This window comes from Pleurodeles waltl, chromosome 4_1 (assembly GCF_031143425.1).
Source record: "Pleurodeles waltl isolate 20211129_DDA chromosome 4_1, aPleWal1.hap1.20221129, whole genome shotgun sequence".
In the NCBI taxonomy this organism is placed as follows: domain Eukaryota; kingdom Metazoa; phylum Chordata; class Amphibia; order Caudata; family Salamandridae; genus Pleurodeles; species Pleurodeles waltl.
In genome coordinates, this window is record NC_090442.1 from 42,070,732 (window position 1) to 42,095,943 (window position 25,212).

Here is a 25,212-nt window from a genome sequence, read left to right on the forward strand (position 1 = left end):
GTGCCTAAGTCAACCAAGTAGGTGACTTCCCCCTTCTTTTCAACAATTGTGTGGGGTCCACTCCATTTATCTTGGAGTGCTCTTGGGGCCACAGGCTCCAAGACCCACACTTTCTGCCCTGGTTGGTACTGAACCAAAACAGCCTTCTGATCATGCCATTGCTTCTGGAGCTCTTGGCTGGCCTGAAGGTTTTTACTGGCCTTTTTCATGTACTCAGCCATCCTTGATCTGAGGCCAAGTACATAGTCCACAATATCCTGCTTAGGAGCTTTTAAAGGTTGTTCCCAACCCTCCTTTACAAGTGTGAGTGGACCCCTAACAGGGTGTCCAAAAAGAAGTTCAAAGGGGCTGAAGCCCACTCCTTTCTGGGGTACCTCCCTGTAGGCAAAAAGGAGGCATGGTAGAAGGATATCCCATCTCCTGCGGAGTTTTTCAGGGAGTCCCATAATCAGGCCTTTGAGAGTTTTATTAAATCTCTCCACCAGTCCATTTGTTTGTGGATGATAGGGTGTTGTGAACTTGTAAGTTACACCACACTCCTTCCACATGGCCTTTAAGTATGCAGACATGAAATTGCTTCCTCTGTCTGATACTACTTCCTTTGGGAAGCCCACCCTGGAAAATATTCCCAGGAGGGCCTTTGCCACTGCAGGAGCTGTAGTGGTCCTTAAAGGAATAGCTTCAGGATATCTTGTGGCATGGTCCACTACCACCAAGATAAACCTATTGCCTGAAGCAGTAGGAGGGTCAAGGGGGCCAACTATGTCAACCCCTACCCTTTCAAAGGGAACCCCAACCACAGGCAGTGGGATAAGGGGTGCCTTTGGAGTGCCACCTGTCTTGCCACTGGCTTGACAGGTTTCACAGGACTTACAAAATTCCTTTGTGTCCTCAGACATCCTAGGCCAATGAAACAATGGTACCAATCTGTCCCAAGTTTTCATTTGACCCAGGTGCCCAGCTAAGGGAATGTCATGTGCCAGTGTTAGGAGGAACTTTCTGTACTCCTGAGGAATCACTAAACTCCTGGCAGCTCCAGGTTTAGGATCCCTATGCTCAGTGTACAAGAGGTTGTCCTCCCAGTAAACTCTGTGAGAGTCACTGACATCCCCATTAGCCTGTTTGACAGCTTGCTGTCTGAGACCCTCTAATGTGGGACAGGTTTGCTGTGCCACACTCAGCTCCTCCCTGGCAGGCCCCCCTTCACCCAAAATCTCAGCAGTGTCTGCTTCCAGCTCCTCTGGTGTAGGTTCTGCACAGGGAGGGAATTCTTCTTCCTCAGAAGTTGAATCCACTGTAGAGGGAGGGATAGTAGGAAGTGGTTTGCTTCTACTAGCCCTAGCTTTAGGGAGCACTTGGTCCATTGTTCCAGGATCCAAGCTTCCCTGTCCTTTTTGCTTTTTGGCCTGAGCCCTTGTCAAAGCAAAAATATGCCCTGGGATGCCCAGCATTGCTGCATGGGCCTCCAACTCCACATCTGACCAAGCTGATGTCTCCAAATCATTCCCTAATAGACAGTCTACAGGTAAATCTGAAGCTACCACAACTTTCTTTGGACCAGTTACCCCCCCCCCAGTTGAGATTTACAACAGCCATGGGGTGGCTTTGTGTTATGTTGTGAGCATCGGTTACTTGGTACTGGTGTCCAAGTATGTGTTGTTCAGGGTGCACCAGTTTCTCAATCACCATTGTGACACTGGCACCTGTGTCCCTGTAGGCCTGGACCTCAACACCATTTATTAGGGTTAGTTGCTTGTACTTCTCCAAGTTATGGGGGCAAGCAACCAAAGTGGCTAAATCAATAGCCCCTTCAGAGACTAAAGTAGCCTCTGTGGTCTCCCTAATCAGACCAACCCCAACTAAATTACCAAAAGTGAGCCCAGCTACTCCCTTGGATTGGCTATTAGTAGGTTTGCTCCCACCACCACTGCTATTATTAGGGACACTAGGTGTAGCAGTAGGGGTTGTAGTGGTAGGAGCTGTGGTGCCTTTCTTTGGACAACTGGGATCTGTTGTCCAATGGCCTTTTATTTTACATAAATAGCACCATGGTTTCTTTTCCTTGTTCTGATTAAAGGAGGATTTGGACCCACCACCCCCACCAGAGTGTTTTTGTGGGCCTGATGAAGACTCATTTTTAGATTTGTCCCCACCCTTGTCAGAAGACTTACCATCCTTCTTTTTGTTGCCATCTTTGTCACCCCCTGTATGAACTTTTCTGTTCACTCTTGTTCTGACCCATTTGTCTGCCTTCTTTCCCAATTCTTGGGGAGAGGTCAGATCAGAGTCCACCAAGTACTGGTGCAACAAATCAGACACACAATTATTAAGAATATGCTCTCTCAGGATTAAGTTATACAGGCTGTCATAATCAGTAACTTTACTGCCATGTAACCACCCCTCCAAGGCCTTCACTGCCTGGTCAATGAAATCAACCCAGTCTTGTGAAGACTCCTTTTTGGTCTCTCTGAACTTTATCCTGTACTGTTCAGTGGTTAAGCCATAACCATCCAGGAGTGCATTCTTAAGAACTTGGAAATTATTAGCATCATTTTCTTTTACAGTAAGGATCCTATCCCTACCTTTTCCAGTAAATGATAGCCATAGGATAGCAGCCCACTGCTTTTGAGGGACATCCTGTACAGCACAGGCCCTCTCAAGTGCAGCAAACCACTTGTTAATGTCATCCCCCTCCTTATAAGGGGGAACTATCTTGTGCAGATTCCTGGAATCATGCTCTTTTGCAGGATGACTATGGGGAATACTGCTGCTGCCACCATGGGTATCTAAACCCAACTTCTGTCTTTCCTTCTCTATTTCTAAAGACTGTCTATCCAAATCCAGCTGTTGCTTCTTGAGCTTCAGTCTGGTTTGTTCCACTCTCAATCTATTGAGCTCCCTTTCTAACAATCTGTCATCAGGGTGGGTGGGAGGGACATTTCTAGATACAGAGGTATGATGGGAATGAACAGAAGGAGACCTGTCCCTTACAGAGGGCACCCTAACAGCTTGGCTACCAGCATAATGTGAGAGCACACCATCAGTATGGTGTGATTCAACCTCTGTACCAACTATGCTAGACTGTCTAGTAATGGGCAGGCTGAGAAGTTTCTTTCCTGAATCTTTTCCTGGGGGAGTCCCTGGATCAGATTGAGAACCATTAGCTACTTTTTCCACAGATTGGGCACTTATGGCCTTATCCTGTACTCTAAGCATGTTAATTAACAGTTCTAAGGAAGGATTCTTCCCTACACTCAAACCTCTCTCTATGCAGAGACTCCTTGCTCCTTTCCAGCTAAGGTGATCATATGCAAGTTTGGACAGTTCAACATTTTTTCCTGTGCCAGACATTTTTTAGAGAGAGTTAAAGTGATAGAAAAAGAGAAAAAAGTTTTCAGAACTTTTTGGAAAGACAGAAAAAAAACTTTTTAAACTTTTAGGAACTTTTTGAAAGTTTAGAAGTACTTTTCAGCACTTAGAAAAGAGTGAAAAGAGGAAATGCAAAACTTTTTGGCTATGTGTATATACACTGACCTTGTTTTGTATATTTTTCTCTTATGAAAAGTACAATGACAAGAGTGGTAAGTAGTCTCAAGCACTTATCCCACCACTGCACAACCAATGTAGGAGGCTGGACTGGCTTGTAGTGAGTACCAAGGGGTACTTGCACCTTGCACCAGGCCCAGTTATCCCTTATTAGTGTATAGGGTGTCTAGCAGCTTAGGCTGATAGATAATGGTAGCTTAGCAGAGCAGCTTAGGCTGAACTAGGAGACGTGTGAAGCTACTACAGTACCACTTAGTGTCATATGCACAATATCATAAGAAAACACAATACACAGTTATACTAAAAATAAAGGTACTTTATTTTTATGACAATATGCCAAAGTATCTTAGAGTGTACCCTCAGTGAGAGGATAGGAAATATACACAAGATATATATACACAATAGCAAAAAATATGCAGTATAGTCTTAGAAAACAGTGCAAACAATGTATAGTTACAATAGGATGCAATGGGCAAACATAAGGATAGGGGCAACACAAACCATATACTCCAAAAGTGGAATGCGAACCACGAATGGACCCCAAACCTATGTGACCTTGTAGAGGGTCGCTGGGACTATTAGACAATAGTGAGAGTTAGAAAAATAACCCTCCCCAAGACCCTGAAAAGTGAGTGCAAAGTGCACCAAAGTTCCCCTAAGGACAAAAGAGTCGTGTTAGAGGAATAATGCAGGAAAGACACAAACCAGCAATGCAACAACTGTGGATTTCCAATCTAGGGTACCTGTGGAACAAGGGGACCAAGTCCAAAAGTCACAAGCAAGTCGGAGATGGGCAGATGCCCAGGAAATGCCAGCTGCGGGTGCAAAGAAGCTTCGACTGGACAGAAGAAGCTGAGGTTTCTGCAGGAACGAAAAGGGCTAGAGACTTCCCCTTTGGTGGACGGATCCCCCTCGCCTCGGAGAGTCGTGCAGAAGTGTTTTCCCGCTGGAAGGACGCCAACAAGCCTTGCTACACGCAAATGGTGCGTTTGGCGTTTTTGGACGCTGCTGGGGCCCAGGAGGGACCAGGAGGTCGCAAATTGGACCTGCAGAGAGAGGGGACGTCGAGCAAGACAAAGAGCCCTCACTGAAGCAGGTAGCACCCGGAGAAGTGCCAAAAACAGGCACTACGAGGATGCGTGAAACGGTGCTCGCCGAAGTTGCACAAAGGAGTCCCACGTCGCCGGAGACCAACTTAGAAAGTCGTGCAATGCAGGTTAGAGTGCCGTGGACCCAGGCTTGGCTGTGCACAAAGGATTTCCGCCGGAAGTGCACAGGGGCCGGAGTAGCTGCAAAGTCGCGGTTCCCAGCAATGCAGCCCAGCGAGGTGAGGCAAGGACTTACCTCCACCAAACTTGGGCTGAAGAGTCACTGGACTGCGGGGGTCACTTGGACAGAGTCGCTGGATTCGAGGGACCTCGCTCGTCGTGCTGAGAGGAGACCCAAGGGACCGGTGATGCAGCTTTTTGGTGCCTGCGGTTGCAGGGGGAAGATTCCGTCGACCCACGGGAGATTTCTTCGGAGCTTCTGGTGCAGAGAGGAGGCAGGCTACCCCCACAGCATGCACAAGCAGGAAAACAGTCGAGAAGGCGGCAGGATCAGCGTTACAGAGTTGCAGTAGTCGTCTTTGCTACTATGTTGCAGGTTTGCAGGCTTCCAGCGCGGTCAGCGGTCGATTCCTTATTAGAAGGTGAAGAGAGAGATGCAGAGGAACTCGGCTGAGCTCATGCATTCGTTATCTAAAGTTTCCCCGGAGACAGAGACCCTAACTAGCCAGAAAAGAGGGTTCGGCTACCTAGGAGAGAGGAAAGGCTACTAACACCTGAAGGAGCCTATCAGCAGGAGTCTCTGACGTCACCTGGTGGCACTGGCCACTCAGAGCAGTCCAGTGTGCCAGCAGCACCTCTGTTTCCAAGATGGCAGAGGTCTGGAGCACACTGGAGGAGCTCTGGACACCTCCCAGGGGAGGTGCAGGTCAGGGGAGTGGTCACTCCCCTTTCCTTTGTCCAGTTTCGCGCCAGAGCAGGGGCTAAGGGGTCCCTGAACCGGTGTAGACTGGCTTATGCAGAATTGGGCACATCTGTGCCCAACAAAGCATTTCCAGAGGCTGGGGGAGGCTACTCCTCCCCTGCCTTCACACCATTTTCCAAAGGGAGAGGGTGTCACACCCTCTCTCAGAGGAAGTTCTTTGTTCTGCCATCCTGGGCCAGGCCTGGCTGGACCCCAGGAGGGCAGCTGCCTGTCTGAGGGGTTGGCAGCAGCAGCAGCTGCAGAGAAACCCCAGGAAGGGCAGTCTGGCAGTACCAGGGTCTGTGCTACAGACCACTGGGATCATGGAATTGTACCAACAATGCCAGGATGGCATAGAGGGGGCAATTCCATGATCATAGACATGTTACATGGCCATATTCGGAGTTACCATGGTGAAGCTACATATAGGTAGTGACCTATATGTAGTGCACGCGTGTAATGGTGTCCCCGCACTCACAAAGTTCAGGGAATTGGCTCTGAACAATGTGGGGGCACCTTGGCTAGTGCCAGGGTGCCCTCACACTAAGTAACTTTGCACCCAACCTTTACCAGGTAAAGGTTAGACATATAGGTGACTTATAAGTTACTTAAGTGCAGTGTAAAATGGCTGTGAAATAACGTGGACGTTATTTCACTCAGGCTGCAGTGGCAGGCCTGTGTAAGAATTGTCAGAGCTCCCTATGGGTGGCAAAAGAAATGCTGCAGCCCATAGGGATCTCCTGGAACCCCAATACCCTGGGTACCTCAGTACCATATACTAGGGAATTATAAGGGTGTTCCAGTAAGCCAATGTAAATTGGTAAAAATGGTCACTAGCCTGTCAGTGACAATTTGGAAAGAAATGAGAGAGCATAACCACTGAGGTTCTGATTAGCAGAGCCTCAGTGAGACAGTTAGTCACTACACAGGTAACACATTCAGGCACACTTATGAGCACTGGGGCCCTGGGTTACCAGGGTCCCAGTGACACATACAACTAAAACAACATATATACAGTGAAAAATGGGGGTAACATGCCAGGCAAGATGATACTTTCCTACACAACCCCCCCCCCCCAAACGAAGGACAACAAGACTAGCCATGACCTGATGAGTCTTCATTGTCTAAGTGGAAATATCTGGAGAGTCCATCTGCATTGGAGTGGCTACTCCCAGGTCTATGTTCCACTGTATAGTCCATTCCCTGTAGGGATATGGACCACCTCAATAATTTAGGATTTTCACCTTTCATTTGTTTTAGCCAAAGTAGAGGTTTGTGGTCTGTCTGAACAATGAAGTGAGTGCCAAACAGGTATGGCCTCAACTTCTTCAGAGCCCAGACCACAGCAAAGGCCTCCCTCCCTATGGCAGCCAACGCTTTTCTCTAGGGGTCAACCTCCTACTAATAAAAGCAACAGGTTGATCCTGGCCCTCAGAATTACGTTGTGATAGGACTGCCCCTACTCCTAATTCGGATGCATCAGTTTGGACATATAATTTTTTAGAGTAACAAGGGCTTTTCAGGACAGGTGCAGAGCACATGGCCTGCTTCAGCTCCTCAAAAGCTTTCTGACAGTTTGCTGTCCATAATACCTTTTTAGGCATTTTCTTGGATGTGAGGTCATTAAGAGGGGCTGCAATGGAGCCATAGTTCTTAATGAACCTCCTGTAATACCCAGTGAGGCCTAGGAAGGCTCTCACCTGGGTCTGAGTGGTAGGGGGAACCCAATCAATAATTGTTTGGATTTTCCCCTGTAGTGGTGCAATCTGTTCCCCACCAACAAGGTGTCCCAGATAAACCACCTTACCCTGCCCTATCTGGCACTTTGAAGCCTTGATAGTGAGGCCTGCCATTTGCAGGGCCTCCTAAACTTTCCATAGGTGGACCAGGTGATCATCCCAGCTGGAGCTAAAGACAGCTATATCGTCCAAATATGCTGCACTGAAAGCTTCCAGCCCTTGCAGGACTGTGTTCACCAACCTCTGAAAAGTGGCAGGTGCATTTTTCAATCCAAAAGGTATTACAGTGAACTGGTAATGTCCTCCAATGGTTGAAAATGCAGTTTTAGGTTTAGCATCTTCTGATAATTTGATCTGCCAATACCCCGCAGTCAAATCAAAAGTGCTTAGATACTTGGCAGATGCCAGTGTATCTATGAGCTCATCTGCCCTGGGTATAGGGTGAGCATCAGTTTAGGTTACCTGGTTGAGACCTCTGTAGTCTACACAAAACCGCATTTCCTTCTTTCCATCTTTGGAATGGGGTTTTGGTACAAGTACCACAGGAGAAGCCCATGGACTTTCAGAGTGCTCAACCACTCCCAGTTCTAGCATTTTCTGCACCTCTTGCTTTATGCAGTCCCTGACATGGTCAGGCTGCCTATAGATCTTACTTTTGACAGGTAAACTGTCTCCAGTATCTATAGTGTGCTCACACCAAGAAGTGGTACCTGGCACAGTAGAGAAGAGTTCAGAAAACTGACCCAGGAGATTTATGCAATGGTCTTTCTGCTCAGCAGTAAGACAATCAGCCAAAACTACACCTTTCACAAGAGCATCTTGTTCTGTGGAAGAGAAGAGATCAGGTAGAGGATCACTGTCTTCTTCCTGTCCCTCATCAGTTGCCATGAGCAGGGTGAGATCAGCCCTGTCATAGTAGGGTTTCAGGCGGTTGACATGGAGCACCCTAAGGGGACTCCTGGCAGTGCCTAAGTCAACTAAACAGGTGACTTCACCCTTTTTCTCAACAATTGTGTGGGGTCCACTCCATTTATCTTGGAGTGCTCTTGGGGCCACAGGCTCCAAGACCCACACTTTCTGCCCTGGTTTGTACTGACCCAGAACAGCCTTCTGATCATGCCATTGCTTCTGGAGCTCTTGGCTGGCCTGAAGGTTTTTACTGGCCTTTTTCATATACTCAGCCATCCTTGATCTGAGGCCAAGTACATAATCCACAATATCTTGCTTTGGAGCTTTTAAAGGTTGTTCCCAACCCTCCTTGACAAGTGTTAGTGGACCCCTAACAGGGTGACCAAAGAGGAGTTCAAAGGGGCTGAAGCCCACTCCTTTCTGGGGTAACTCCCTGTAGGCAAAAAGGAGGCATGGTAACAGGATATCCCATCTCCTGCGGAGTTTTTTAGGGAGACCCATAATCATGCCTTTGAGATTTTGTGAAATCTCTCCACCAGTCCATTTGTTTGTGGATGATAGGGTGTTGTGAACTTGTAAGTTACACCACACTCCTTCCACATGGCCTTTAAGTATGCAGACATGAAATTGCTTCCCCTGTCTGATACTACTTCCTTTGGGAAGCCCACCCTGGAAAATATTCCCAGGAGGGCCTTTGCCACTGCAGGTGCTGTAGTGGTCCTTAAAGGAATAGCTTCAGGATATCTTGTGGCATGGTCCACTACCACCAAGATAAACCTATTGCCTGAAGCAGTAGGAGGGTCAAGGGGGCCAACTATGTCAACCCCTCCCCTTTCAAAGGGAACCCCAACCACAGGCAGTGGAATAAGGGGTGCCTTTGGGGTGCCACCTGTCTTGCCACTGGCTTGACAGGTTTCACAGGACTTACAAAATTATTTTGTGTCCTCAGACATCCTAGGCCAATGAAACAGGGGAACAAGCCTGTCCCAAGTTTTCATTTGCCCCAGATGTCCAGCTAGGGGAATGTCGTGGGCTAGAGTTAGGAGGAATTTTCTGTACTCCTGAGGAATTACTAACCTCCTGGCAGTTCCAGGTTTAGGATCCCTTGCTTCAGTGTACAAGAGGTTGTCCTCCCAGTAAACTCTGTGAGAGTCACTGACATCCCCATTAGCCTGTTTGACAGCTTGCTGTCTTAGACCCTCTAGTGTGGGACAGGTTTGCTGTGCCACACTCAGCTCCTCCCTGGCAGGTCCCCCTTCACCCAAAAGCTCAGCAGTGTCTGCTTCCAGCTCCTCTGGTGTAGGTTCTGCACAGGGTGGAAATTCTTCTTCCTCAGAAATAGAATCCACTGTAGAGGGAGGGATAGTAGGAAGTGGTTTGCTTCTACTAGCCCTAGCTTTAGGGAGCACTTGGTCCATTGTTCCAGGATCCAAGCTTCCCTGTCCTTTTTGCTTTTTGGCCTGAGCCCTGGTTAAAGCAAAAATATGCCCTGGGATGCCCAGCATTGCTGCATGGGCCTCCAACTCCACATCTGACCAAGCTGATGTCTCCAAATCATTTCCTAGTAGACAGTCTACAGGTAAATCTGTGGCTACCACAACTTTCTTTGGACCAGTAACCCCCCCCAGTTGAGATTTACAACAGCCATGGGGTGGCTAAGTGTGTTGTTGTAAGCATCGGTTACTTGGTACTGGTGACCAAGTAGGTGTTGTTCAGGGTGGACCAGTTTCTCTATGACCATAGTCACACTGGCACCAGTGTCCCTGTAGGCCTGAACCTCAACACCATTTATTAGGGGTAGTTGCTTGTACTTATCCATATTAAGGGGACAAGCAACTAAGGTGGCTAAATCAATAGCCCCCTCAGAGACTAACACAGCCTCTGTGGCCTCCCTAACAAGGCCAACCCCAACTAAGTTACCAATAGTGAGCCCAGCTACTCCCTTGGATTGGCTATTAGTAGGTTTGCTCTCACCACCACTGCTATTAGTAGGGACACTAGGTGTAGCAGTAGGGGTTGTAGTGGTAGGAGGCTTGATGCTTTTCTTTGGACAACTGGGATCTGTTGTCCAATGGCCTTTTCCTTTACATAAATAGCACCATGGTTTCTTTTCTTTGTTTTGATTAAAGGAGGATTTGGGCCCACCACCCCCACCAGAGTGTTTTTGTGGGCCTGATGAAGACTCATTTTTAGATTTGTCCCCACCCTTGTCAGAAGACTTACCATCCTTCTTTTTGTTGCCATCTTTGTCACCCCCTGTATGAACTTTTCTGTTCACCCTTGTTCTGACCCATTTGTCTGCCTTCTTTCCCAATTCTTGGGGAGAGGTCAGATCAGAGTCCACTAAGTACTGGTGCAACAAATCAGACACACAATTATTAAGAATATGCTCTCTCAGGATCAAGTTATACAGGCTGTCATAATCAGTAACTTTACTGCCATGTAACCACCCCTCCAAGGCCTTCACTGAATGGTCAATGAAATCAACCCAGTCTTGTGAAGACTCCTTTTTGGTCTCTCTGAACTTTATCCTGTATTGTTCAGTGGTTAAGCCATAACCATCCAGGAGTGCATTCTTAAGAACTTTGTAATCATTAGCTTCATTTTCTTTCACAGTAAGGAGCCTATCCCTACCTTTTCCACTAAATGATAGCCATAGGGTAGCAGCCCACTGCCTTTGAGGGACATCCTGTACAACACAGGCCCTCTCAAGTGCAACAAACCACTTGTTAATGTCATCCCCCTCCTTATAAGGGGGAACTATCTTGTGCAGATTCCTGGAATCATGCTCTTTTGCAGGATGACTATGGGGAATACTGCTGCTGCCACCATGGGTTTCTAAACCCAGTTTCTGTCTCTCCTTCTCTACTTCTAAAGTCTGTCTATCCAAATCCAGCTGTTGCTTCTTGAGCTTCACTTGTTCCACTCTCAATCTATTGAGCTCCCTTTCTAACAATCTGTCATCAGGGTGGGTGGGAGGGACATGTCTTGAAACAGAAGTATGATGAGAATGGACAGAAGGAGACCTGTCCCTTACAGAGGGCACCCTAACAGCTTGGCTAACAGAAACATCATTTCTACTGTGATGAGAATGAATGCTCTTGCTATGATGTGAGACAACACTATCTGTATGGTGTGACTCTACATCAGTACCAACTATGCTAGACTGTCTAGTAATGGGCAGGCTTGGAAGTTTCTTTCCTGAATCTTTTCCTGGGGGAGTCCCTGGATCAGATTGGGAACCATTAGCTACTTTTTCAACAGATGGGGCACTTTTAGCCTTATCTTGTTCTCTAAGCATGTTAAGTAACAATTCCAAGGAAGGATTCTTCCCTACACTCAAACTTCTTTCTACACAGAGACTCCTTGCTCCTTTCCAGCTAAGGTGGTCATATGCAAGTTTGGACAGATCAACATTGTGGCCTGTGCCAGACATTTTTAGAAAGAGTTAAAGTGATAGAAAAAGAGAAAAAAGTTTGTCAGAGCTTTTTAGAAAGACAGAAAAAAACTTTTTAAACTTTTTAGAACTTTTTGAAAGTTTAGAAGTACTTTTCAGCACTTTAGAAAAGAGTGAAAAGAGGAAATGCAAAACGTTTTAGTTGTGTGTACACACACTGAACTTGTTTTGTATATTTTTCTCTTATGAAAAGTACAATGACAAGAGTGGTAAGTAGTCTCAAAGCACTTATCCCACCGCTGCACAACCAATGTAGGAGGCTGGACTGGCTTGTAGTGAGTACCTAGGGGTACTTGCACCTTGCACCAGGCCCAGTTATCCCTTATTAGTGTATAGGGTGTCTAGCAGCATAGGCTGATAGATAATGGTAGCTTAGCAGAGCAGCTTAGGCTGAACTAGGAGACAAGTGAAGCTCCTACAGTACCACTTAGTGTCACATGCACAATATCATAAGAAAACACAATACACAGTTATACTAAAAATAAAGGTACTTTATTTTTATGACAATATGCCAAAGTATCTTAGAGTGTACCCTCAGTGAGAGGATAGGAAATATACACAAGATATATGTACACAATACCAAAAATATGCAGTATAGTCTTAGGAAACAGTGCAAACAATGTATAGTTACAATAGGATGCAATGGGGACACATAGGGATAGGGGCAACACAAACCATATACTCCAAAAGTGGAATGCGAACCACGAATGGACCCCAAACCTATGTGACCTTGTAGAGGGTCGCTGGGACTATTAGAAAATAGTGAGGGTTAGAAAAATAGCCCACCCCAAGACCCTGAAAAGTGAGTGCAAAGTGCACTAAAGTTCCCCCAAGGACAAAGAAGTCGTGATAGAGGAATAATGCAGGAAAGACACAAACCAGCAATGCAACAACAATGGATTTCCAGTCGAGGGTACCTGTGGAACAAGGGGACCAAGTCCAAAAGTCACAAGCAAGTCGGAGATGGGCAGATGCCCAGGAAATGCCAGCTGTGGGTGCAAAGAAGCTTCTACTGGTGAGAAGAAGCTGAGGTTTCTGCATTAACGAAAAGGGCTAGAGACTTCCCCTTTGGTGGACGGATCCCTCTCGCTGTGGAGAGTCGTGCAGAAGTGTTTTGCAGCCGAAAGAACGCCAACAAGCCTTGCTAGCTGCAAATCGTGCGGTTAGTGTTTTTGGATGCTGCTGTGGCCCAGGAGGGACCAGGAGGTCGCAAATTGGACCAGGAGGTAGAGGGGACATCGAGCAAGACAAGGAGCCCTCTTAGCAGCAGGTAGCATCCGGAGAAGTGCCAGAAACAGGCACTACAAGGATGCGTGAAACAGTGCTCACCCGAAGTCGCACAAAGGAGTCCCACGTCGCCAGAGACCAACTTAGAAAGTCGTGCAATGCAGGTTAGAGTGCCGTGGACCCAGACTTGGCTGTGCACAAAGGATTTCCGCCGGAAGTGCACAGGGGCCGGAGTAGCTGCAAAAGTCGCGGTTCCCAGCAATGCAGTCTGGCGTGGGGAGGCAAGGACTTACCTCCACCAAACTTGGACTGAAGAGTTACTGGACTGTGGGGGTCACTTGGACACAGTTGCTGGATTCGAGGGACCTCGCTCGTCGTGCTGAGAGGAGACCCAAGGGACCGGTGATGCAGTTCTTTGGTGCCTGCGGTTGCAGGGGGACGATTCCGTCGACCCACGGGAGATTTCTTCGGAGCTTCTAGTGCAGAGAGGAGGCAGACTACCCCCACAGCATGCACCACCAGGAAAACAGTCGAGAAGGCGGCAGGATCAGCGTTACAGAGTTGCAGTAGTCATCTTTGCTACTATGTTGCAGTTTTGCAGGCTTCCAGCGCGGTCAGCAGTCGATTCCTTGGCAGAAGGTGAAGAGAGAGATGCAGAGGAACTCGAATGAGCTCTTGCATTCGTTATCTAAAGTTTCCCCAGAGACAGAGACCCTAAATAGCCAGAAAAGAGGGTTTGGCTACCTAGGAGAGAGGATAGGCTAGCAACACCTGAAGGAGCCTATCAGAAGGAGTCTCTGACGTCACCTGGTGGCACTGGCCACTCAGAGCAGTCCAGTGTGCCAGCAGCACCTCTGTTTCCAAGATGGCAGAGGTCTGGAGCACACTGGAGGAGCTCTGGACACCTCCCAGGGGAGGTGCAGGTCAGGGGAGTGGTCACTCCCCTTTCCTTTGTCCAGTTTCACGCCAGAGCAGGGCTAAGGGGTCCCCTCGACCAGTGCAGACTGGCTTATGCAGAATTGGGCACATCTGTGCCCAAGAAAGCATTTCCAGAGGCTGGGGGAGGCTACTCCTCCCCTGCCTTCACACCATTTTCCAAAGGGAGAGGGTGTAACACCCTCTCTCAGAGGAAGTCCTTTGTTCTGCCATCCTGGGCCAGGCCTGGCTGGACCCCAGGAGGGCAGCTGCCTGTCTGGGGGGTTGGCAGCAGCAGCAGCTGCAGTGAAACCCCAGGAAGGGCAGTTTGGCAGTACCAGGGTCTGTGCTACAGACCACTGGGATCATGGGATTGTGCCAACTATGCCAGGATGGCATAGAGGGGGCAATTCCATGATCATAGACATGTTACATGGCCATATTCGGAGTTACCATTGTGAAGCTACATATAGGTAGTGACCTATATGTAGTGCACGCGTGTAATGGTGTCCCTGCACTCACAAAGTCCGGGGAATTGGCCCTGAACAATGTGGGGGCACCTTGGCTAGTGCCAGGGTGCCCTCACACTAAGTAACTTAGCACCCAACCTTTACCAGGTAAAGGTTAAACATATAGGTGACTTATAAGTTACTTAAGTGCAGTGTAAAATGGCTGTGAAATAACGTGGACGTTATTTCATTCAGGCTGCAGTGGCAGGCCTGTGTAAGAATTGTCAGAGCTCCCTAGGGGTGGCAAAAGAAATGCTGCAGCCCATAGGGATCTCCTGGAACCCCAATACCCTGGGTACCTCAGTACCATATACTAGGGAATTATAAGGGTGTTCCAGTAAGCCAATGTAAATTGGTAAAAATGGTCACTAGCCTGTCAGTGACAATTTGGAAATAAATGAGAGAGCATAACCACTGAGGTTCTGATTAGCAGAGCCTCAGTGAGACAGTTAGTCACTACACAGGTAACACATTCAGGCACACTTATGAGCACTGGGGCCCTGGGTTACCAGGGTCCCAGTGACACATACAACTAAAACAACATATATACAGTGAAAAATGGGGGTAACATGGCAGGCAAGATGGTACTTTCCTACACAACCCCCCCCCAAACGAAGGACAATAAGACTAGCCATTACCTGATGAGTCTTCATTGTCTAAGTGGAAATATCTGGAGAGTCCATCTGCATTGGAGTGGCTACTCCCAGGTCTATGTTCCACTGTATAGTCCATTCCCTGTAGGGATATGGACCACCTCAACAATTTAGGATTTTCACCTTTCATTTGTTTTAGCCAAAGTAGAGGTTTGTGGTCTGTCTGAACAATGAAGTGAGTGCCAAACAGGTATGGCCTCAACTTCTTCAGAGCCCAGACCACAGCAAAGGCCTCCCTCTCAATGGCAGACCAACGCTTTTCTCTAGGGGTCAACCTTCTACTAATAAAAGCAACAGGTTGATCCTGGCCCTCAGAATTAAGTTGTGATAGGACTGCCCCTACTCCTAATTCAGATGCATCAGTTTGGACATAGAATTTTTTAGAGTAACAAGGGCTTTTCAGGACAGGTGCAGAGCACATTGCCTGCTTCAGCTCCTCAAAAGCTTTCTGACAGCTTGCTGTCCATAATACCTTTTTAGGCATTTTCTTGGATGTGAGGTCATTAAGAGGGGCTGCAATGGAGCCATAGTTCTTAATGAACCTCCTGTAATACCCAGTGAGGCCTAGGAAGGCTCTCACCTGAGTCTGAGTGGTAGGGGGAACCCAATCAATAATAGTTTGGATTTTCCCCTGAAGTGGTGCAATCTGTTCCCCACCAACAAGGTGTCCCAGGTAAACCACCTTACCCTGCCCTATCTGGCACTTTGAAGCCTTGATAGTGAGGCCTGCCTTTTGCAGGGCCTCCAAAACTTTCCAAAGGTGGACCAGGTGATCATCCCAGCTGGAGCTAAAGACAGCTATATCGTCCAAATATGCTGCACTGAAAGCTTCCAGCCCTTGCAGGACTGTGTTCACCAACCTCCGAAAAGTGGCAGGTGCATTTTTCAAACCAAAAGGCATTACAGTAAACTGGTAATGTCCTCCAATGGTAGAAAATGCAGTCTTAGGTTTAGCATCTTCTGACAATTTGATCTGCCAATACCCTGCAGTCAAATCAAAAGTGCTTAGATACTTGGCAGATGCCAGTGTATCTATAAGCTCATCTGCCCTGGGTATAGGGTGAGCATCAGTTTTGGTTACCAAGTTGAGACCTCTATAGTCTACACAAAACCTCATTTCCTTCTTTCCATCTTTAGAATTGGGTTTTGGTACCAGTACCACAGGAGAAGCCCATGGACTGTCAGAGTGCTCAACCACTCCTAGTTCCAACATTTTCTGAACTTCTTGCTTTATGCAGTCCCTGACATGGTCAGGCTGCCTATAGATCTTACTTTTGACAGGTAAACTGTCTCCAGTATCTATAGTGTGCTCACCCCAAGAAGTGGTGCCTGGCACAGTAGAGAAGAGTTCTGAAAATTGTCCTAGGAGATTTATGCAATTATCTTTCTGCTCAGCAGTAAGACAATCAGCCAAAACTACACCTTCCACAAGAGCATCTTGTTCTGTGGAAGAGAAGAGATCAGGTAGAGGATCACTGTCTTCTTCCTGTCCCTCATCTGTTGCCATGAGCAGGGTGAGATCAGCCCTGTCATAGTAGGGTTTCAGGCGGTTGACATGGAGCACCCTAAGGGGACTCCTGGCAGTGCCTAAGTCAACCAAGTAGGTGACTTCCCCCTTCTTTTCAACAATTGTGTGGGGTCCACTCCATTTATCTTGGAGTGCTCTTGGGGCCACAGGCTCCAAGACCCACACTTTCTGTCCTGGTTGGTACTGAACCAAAACAGCCTTCTGATCATGCCATTGCTTCTGGAGCTCTTGGCTGGCCTGAAGGTTTTTACTGGCCTTTTTCATGTACTCAGCCATCCTTGATCTGAGGCCAAGTACATAGTCCACAATATCCTGCTTAGGAGCTTTTAAAGGTTGTTCCCAACCCTCCTTTACAAGTGTGAGTGGACCCCTAACAGGGTGTCCAAAAAGAAGTTCAAAGGGGCTGAAGCCCACTCCTTTCTGGGGTACCTCCCTGTAGGCAAAAAGGAGGCATGGTAGAAGGATATCCCATCTCCTGCGGAGTTTTTCAGGGAGTCCCATAATCATGCCTTTGAGAGTTTTATTAAATCTCTCCACCAGTCCATTTGTTTGTGGATGATAGGGTGTTGTGAACTTGTAAGTTACACCACACTCCTTCCACATGGCCTTTAAGTATGCAGACATGAAATTGCTTCCTCTGTCTGATACTACTTCCTTTGGGAAGCCCACCCTGGAAAATATTCCCAGGAGGGCCTTTGCCACTGCAGGAGCTGTAGTGGTCCTTAAAGGAATAGCTTCAGGATATCTTGTGGCATGGTCCACTACCACCAAGATAAACCTATTGCCTGAAGCAGTAGGAGGGTCAAGGGGGCCAACTATGTCAACCCCTACCCTTTCAAAGGGAACCCCAACCACAGGCAGTGGGATAAGGGGTGCCTTTGGAGTGCCACCTGTCTTGCCACTGGCTTGACAGGTTTCACAGGACTTACAAAATTCCTTTGTGTCCTCAGACATCCTAGGCCAATGAAACAATGGTACCAATCTGTCCCAAGTTTTCATTTGACCCAGGTGCCCAGCTAAGGGAATGTCATGTGCCAGTGTTAGGAGGAACTTTCTGTACTCCTGAGGAATCACTAAACTCCTGGCAGCTCCAGGTTTAGGATCCCTATGCTCAGTGTACAAGAGGTTGTCCTCCCAGTAAACTCTGTGAGAGTCACTGACATCCCCATTAGCCTGTTTGACAGCTTGCTGTCTGAGACCCTCTAATGTGGGACAGGTTTGCTGTGCCACACTCAGCTCCTCCCTGGCAGGCCCCCCTTCACCCAAAATCTCAGCAGTGTCTGCTTCCAGCTCCTCTGGTGTAGGTTCTGCACAGGGAGGGAATTCTTCTTCCTCAGAAGTTGAATCCACTGTAGAGGGAGGGATAGTAGGAAGTGGTTTGCTTCTACTAGCCCTAGCTTTAGGGAGCACTTGGTCCATTGTTCCAGGATCCAAGCTTCCCTGTCCTTTTTGCTTTTTGGCCTGAGCCCTTGTCAAAGCAAAAATATGCCCTGGGATGCCCAGCATTGCTGCATGGGCCTCCAACTCCACATCTGACCAAGCTGATGTCTCCAAATCATTCCCTAATAGACAGTCTACAGGTAAATCTGAAGCTACCACAACTTTCTTTGGACCAGTTACCCCCCCCCAGTTGAGATTTACAACAGCCATGGGGTGGCTTTGTGTTATGTTGTGAGCATCGGTTACTTGGTACTGGTGTCCAAGTATGTGTTGTTCAGGGTGCACCAGTTTCTCAATCACCATTGTGACACTGGCACCTGTGTCCCTGTAGGCCTGGACCTCAACACCATTTATTAGGGTTAGTTGCTTGTACTTCTCCAAGTTATGGGGGCAAGCAACCAAAGTGGCTAAATCAATAGCCCCTTCAGAGACTAAAGTAGCCTCTGTGGTCTCCCTAATCAGACCAACCCCAACTAAATTACCAAAAGTGAGCCCAGCTACTCCCTTGGATTGGCTATTAGTAGGTTTGCTCCCACCACCACTGCTATTAGTAGGGACACTAGGTGTAGCAGCAGGGGTTGTAGTGGTAGGAGCTGTGGTGCCTTTCTTTGGACAACTGGGATCTGTTGTCCAATGGCCTTTTATTTTACATAAATAGCACCATAGTTTCTTTTCCTTGTTCTGATTAAAGGAGGATTTGGACCCACCACCCCCACCAGAGTGTTTTTGTGGGCCTGATGAAGACTCATTTTTAGATTTGTCCCCACCCTTGTCAGAAGACTTACCATCCTTCTTTTTGTTGCCATCTTTGTCACCCCCTGTATGAACTTTTCTGTTCACTCTTGTTCTGACCCATTTGTCTGCCTTCTTTCCCAATTCTTGGGGAGAGGTCAGATCAGAGTCCACCAAGTACTGGTGCAACAAATCAGACACACAATTATTAAGAATATGCTCTCTCAGGATTAAGTTATACAGGCTGTCATAATCAGTAACTTTACTGCCATGTAACCACCCCTCCAAGGCCTTCACTGCCTGGTCAATGAAATCAACCCAGTCTTGTGAAGACTCCTTTTTGGTCTCTCTGAACTTTATCCTGTACTGTTCAGTGGTTAAGCCATAACCATCCAGGAGTGCATTCTTAAGAACTTGGAAATTATTAGCATCATTTTCTTTTACAGTAAGGAGCCTATCCCTACCTTTTCCAGTAAATGATAGCCATAGGATAGCAGCCCACTGCTTTTGAGGGACATCCTGTACAGCACAGGCCCTCTCAAGTGCAGCAAACCACTTGTTAATGTCATCCCCCTCCTTATAAGGGGGAACTATCTTGTGCAGATTCCTGGAATCATGCTCTTTTGCAGGATGACTATGGGGAATACTGCTGCTGCCACCATGGGTATCTAAACCCAACTTCTGTCTTTCCTTCTCTATTTCTAAAGACTGTCTATCCAAATCCAGCTGTTGCTTCTTGAGCTTCAGTCTGGTTTGTTCCACTCTCAATCTATTGAGCTCCCTTTCTAACAATCTGTCATCAGGGTGGGTGGGAGGGACATTTCTAGATACAGAGGTATGATGGGAATGAACAGAAGGAGACCTGTCCCTTACAGAGGGCACCCTAACAGCTTGGCTACCAGCATAATGTGAGAGCACACCATCAGTATGGTGTGATTCAACCTCTGTACCAACTATGCTAGACTGTCTAGTAATGGGCAGGCTGAGAAGTTTCTTTCCTGAATCTTTTCCTGGGGGAGTCCCTGGATCAGATTGAGAACCATTAGCTACTTTTTCCACAGATTGGGCACTTATGGCCTTATCCTGTACTCTAAGCATGTTAATTAACAGTTCTAAGGAAGGATTCTTCCCTACACTCAAACCTCTCTCTATGCAGAGACTCCTTGCTCCTTTCCAGCTAAGGTGATCATATGCAAGTTTGGACAGTTCAACATTTTTTCCTGTGCCAGACATTTTTTAGAGAGAGTTAAAGTGATAGAAAAAGAGAAAAAAGTTTTCAGAACTTTTTGGAAAGACAGAAAAAAAACTTTTTAAACTTTTAGGAACTTTTTGAAAGTTTAGAAGTACTTTTCAGCACTTAGAAAAGAGTGAAAAGAGGAAATGCAAAACTTTTTGGCTATGTGTATATACACTGACCTTGTTTTGTATATTTTTCTCTTATGAAAAGTACAATGACAAGAGTGGTAAGTAGTCTCAAGCACTTATCCCACCACTGCACAACCAATGTAGGAGGCTGGACTGGCTTGTAGTGAGTACCAAGGGGTACTTGCACCTTGCACCAGGCCCAGTTATCCCTTATTAGTGTATAGGGTGTCTAGCAGCTTAGGCTGATAGATAATGGTAGCTTAGCAGAGCAGCTTAGGCTGAACTAGGAGACGTGTGAAGCTACTACAGTACCACTTAGTGTCATATGCACAATATCATAAGAAAACACAATACACAGTTATACTAAAAATAAAGGTACTTTATTTTTATGACAATATGCCAAAGTATCTTAGAGTGTACCCTCAGTGAGAGGATAGGAAATATACACAAGATATATATACACAATAGCAAAAAATATGCAGTATAGTCTTAGAAAACAGTGCAAACAATGTATAGTTACAATAGGATGCAATGGGGAAACATAAGGATAGGGGCAACACAAACCATATACTCCAAAAGTGGAATGCGAACCACGAATGGACCCCAAACCTATGTGACCTTGTAGAGGGTCGCTGGGACTATTAGACAATAGTGAGAGTTAGAAAAATAACCCTCCCCAAGACCCTGAAAAGTGAGTGCAAAGTGCACCAAAGTTCCCCTAAGGACAAAAGAGTCGTGTTAGAGGAATAATGCAGGAAAGACACAAACCAGCAATGCAACAACTGTGGATTTCCAATCTAGGGTACCTGTGGAACAAGGGGACCAAGTCCAAAAGTCACAAGCAAGTCGGAGATGGGCAGATGCCCAGGAAATGCCAGCTGCGGGTGCAAAGAAGCTTTGACTGGACAGAAGAAGCTGAGGTTTCTGCAGGAACGAAAAGGGCTAGAGACTTCCCCTTTGGTGGACGGATCCCCCTCGCCTTGGAGAGTCGTGCAGAAGTGTTTTCCCGCCGGAAGGACGCCAACAAGCCTTGCTACACGCAAATCGTGCGTTTGGCGTTTTTGGACGCTGCTGGGGCCCCCCAGGAGGGACCAGGAGGTCGCAAATTGGACCTGCAGAGAGAGGGGACGTCGAGCAAGACAAAGAGCCCTCACTGAAGCAGGTAGCACCCGGAGAAGTGCCAGAAACAGGCACTACGAGGATGCGTGAAACGGTGCTCGCCGAAGTTGCACAAAGGAGTCCCACGTCGCCGGAGACCAACTTAGAAAGTCGTGCAATGCAGGTTAGAGTGCCGTGGACCCAGGCTTGGCTGTGCACAAAGGATTTCCGCCGGAAGTGCACAGGGGCCGGAGTAGCTGCAAAGTCGCGGTTCCCAGCAATGCAGCCCAGCGAGGTGAGGCAAGGACTTACCTCCACCAAACTTGGGCTGAAGAGTCACTGGACTGCGGGGGTCACTTGGACAGAGTCGCTGGATTCGAGGGACCTCGCTCGTCGTGCTGAGAGGAGACCCAAGGGACCGGTGATGCAGCTTTTTGGTGCCTGCGGTTGCAGGGGGAAGATTCCGTCGACCCACGGGAGATTTCTTCGGAGCTTCTGGTGCAGAGAGGAGGCAGGCTACCCCCACAGCATGCACAAGCAGGAAAACAGTCGAGAAGGCGGCAGGATCAGCGTTACAGAGTTGCAGTAGTCGTCTTTGCTACTATGTTGCAGGTTTGCAGGCTTCCAGCGCGGTCAGCGGTCGATTCCTTATTAGAAGGTGAAGAGAGAGATGCAGAGGAACTCGGCTGAGCTCATGCATTCGTTATCTAAAGTTTCCCCAGAGACAGAGACCCTAACTAGCCAGAAAAGAGGGTTTGGCTACCTAGGAGAGAGGAAAGGCTACTAACACCTGAAGGAGCCTATCAGCAGGAGTCTCTGACGTCACCTGGTGGCACTGGCCACTCAGAGCAGTCCAGTGTGCCAGCAGCACCTCTGTTTCCAAGATGGCAGAGGTCTGGAGCACACTGGAGGAGCTCTGGACACCTCCCAGGGGAGGTGCAGGTCAGGGGAGTGGTCACTCCCCTTTTCTTTGTCCAGTTTCGCGCCAGAGCAGGGGCTAAGGGGTCCCTGAACCGGTGTAGACTGGCTTATGCAGAATTGGGCACATCTGTGCCCAACAAAGCATTTCCAGAGGCTGGGGGAGGCTACTCCTCCCCTGCCTTCACACCATTTTCCAAAGGGAGAGGGTGTCACACCCTCTCTCAGAGGAAGTTCTTTGTTCTGCCATCCTGGGCCAGGCCTGGCTGGACCCCAGGAGGGCAGCTGCCTGTCTGAGGGGTTGGCAGCAGCAGCAGCTGCAGAGAAACCCCAGGAAGGGCAGTCTGGCAGTACCAGGGTCTGTGCTACAGACCACTGGGATCATGGAATTGTACCAACAATGCCAGGATGGCATAGAGGGGGCAATTCCATGATCATAGACATGTTACATGGCCATATTCGGAGTTACCATGGTGAAGCTACATATAGGTAGTGACCTATATGTAGTGCACGCGTGTAATGGTGTCCCCGCACTCACAAAGTTCAGGGAATTGGCTCTGAACAATGTGGGGGCACCTTGGCTAGTGCCAGGGTGCCCTCACACTAAGTAACTTTGCACCCAACCTTTACCAGGTAAAGGTTAGACATATAGGTGACTTATAAGTTACTTAAGTGCAGTGTAAAATGGCTGTGAAATAACGTGGACGTTATTTCACTCAGGCTGCAGTGGCAGGCCTGTGTAAGAATTGTCAGAGCTCCCTATGGGTGGCAAAAGAAATGCTGCAGCCCATAGGGATCTCCTGGAACCCCAATACCCTGGGTACCTCAGTACCATATACTAGGGAATTATAAGGGTGTTCCAGTAAGCCAATGTAAATTGGTAAAAATGGTCACTAGCCTGTCAGTAACAATTTGGAAAGAAATGAGAGAGCATAACCACTGAGGTTCTGATTAGCAGAGCCTCAGTGAGACAGTTAGTCACTATACAGGTAACACATTCAGGCACACTTATGAGCACTGGGGCCCTGGGTTACCAGGGTCCCATTGACACATTGTAGGAAAGTACCATCTTGCCTGGCATGTTACCCCCATTTTTCACTGTATATATGTTGTTTTAGTTGTATGTGTCACTGGGACCCTGGTAACCCAGGGCCCCAGTGCTCATAAGTGTGCCTGTATGTGTTACCTGTGTAGTGACTAACTGTCTCACTGAGGCTCTGCTAATCAGAACCTCAGTGGTTATGCTCTCTCATTGCTTTCCAAATTGTCACTGACAGGCTAGTGACCATTTTTACCAATTTACATTGGCTTACTGGAACACCCTTATAATCCCCTAGTATATGGTACTGAGGTACCCAGGGTATTGGGGTTCCAGGAGATCCCTATGGGCTGCAGCATTTCTTTTGCCACCCATAGGGAGCTCTGACAATTCTTACACAGGCCTGCCACTGCAGCCTGAGTGAAATAACGTCCACGTTATTTCACAGCCATTTTACACTGCACTTAAGTAACTTATAAGTCACCTATATGTCTAACCTTTACCTGGTAAAGGTTAGGTGCAAAGTTACTTAGTGTGAGGGCACCCTGGCACTAGCCAAGGTGCCCCCACATTGTTCAGAGCCAATTCACTGAACTTTGTGAGTGCGGGGACACCATTACACGCGTGCACTACATATAGGTCACTACCTATATGTAGCTTCACCATGGTAACTCCGAATATGGCCATGTAACATGTCTATGATCATGGAATTGCCCCCTCTATGCCATCCTGGCATTGTTGGTACAATTCCATGATCCCAGTGGTCTGTAGCACAGACCCTGGTACTGCCAGACTGCCCTTCCTGGGGTTTCTCTGCAGCTGCTGCTGCTGCCAACCCCTCAGACAGGCATCTGCCCTCCTGGGGTCCAGCCAGGCCTGGCCCAGGATGGCAGAACAAAGAACTTCCTCTGAGAGAGGGTGTGACACCCTCTCCCTTTGGAAAATGGTGTGAAGGCAGGGGAGGAGTAGCCTCCCCCAGCCTCTGGAAATGCTTTGTTGGGCACAGAGGTGCCCAATTCTGCATAAGCCAGTCTACACCGGTTCAGGGACCCCTTAGCCCCTGCTCTGGCGCGAAACTGGACAAAGGAAAGGGGAGTGACCACTCCCCTGACCTGCACCTCCCCTGGGAGGTGTCCAGAGCTCCTCCAGTGTGCTCCAGACCTCTGCCATCTTGGAAACAGAGGTGCTGCTGGCACACTGGACTGCTCTGAGTGGCCAGTGCCACCAGGTGACGTCAGAGACTCCTTGTGATAGGCTCCTTCAGGTGTTAGTAGGCTTTCCTCTCTCCTAGGTAGCCAAACCCTCTTTTCTGGCTATTTAGGGTCTCTGTCTCTGGGGAAACTTTAGATAACGAATGCATGAGCTCAGCCGAGTTCCTCTGCATCTCCCTCTTCACCTTCTGATAAGGAATCGACCGCTGACCGCGCTGGAAGCCTGCAAACCTGCAACATAGTAGCAAAGACGACTACTGCAACTCTGTAACGCTGATCCTGCCGCCTTCTCGACTGTTTTCCTGCTTGTGCATGCTGTGGGGGTAGTCTGCCTCCTCTCTGCACCAGAAGCTCCGAAGAAATCTCCCGTGGGTCGACGGAATCTTCCCCCTGCAACCGCAGGCACCAAAAAGCTGCATCTCCGGTCCCTTGGGTCTCCTCTCAGCACGACGAGCGAGGTCCCTCGAATCCAGCGACACCGTCCAAGTGACCCCCACAGTCCAGTGACTCTTCAGCCCAAGTTTGGTGGAGGTAAGTCCTTGCCTCACCTCGCTGGGCTGCATTGCTGGGAACCGCGACTTTGCAAGCTTCTCCGGCCCCTGTGCACTTCCGGCGGAAATCCTGTGTGCACAGCCAAGCCTGGGTCCACGGCACTCTAACCTGCATTGCACGACTTTCTAAGTTGGTCTCCGGCGACGTGGGACTCCTTTGTGCAACTTCGGCGAGCACCGTTTCACGCATCCTCGTAGTGCCTGTTTCTGGCACTTCTCCGGGTGCTACCTGCTTCAGTGAGGGCTCTTTGTCTTGCTCGACGTCCCCTCTCTCTGCAGGTCCAATTTGCGACCTTCTGGTCCCTCCTGGGCCCCAGCAGCGTCCAAAAACGCCAAACGCACGATTTGCGTGTAGCAAGGCTTGT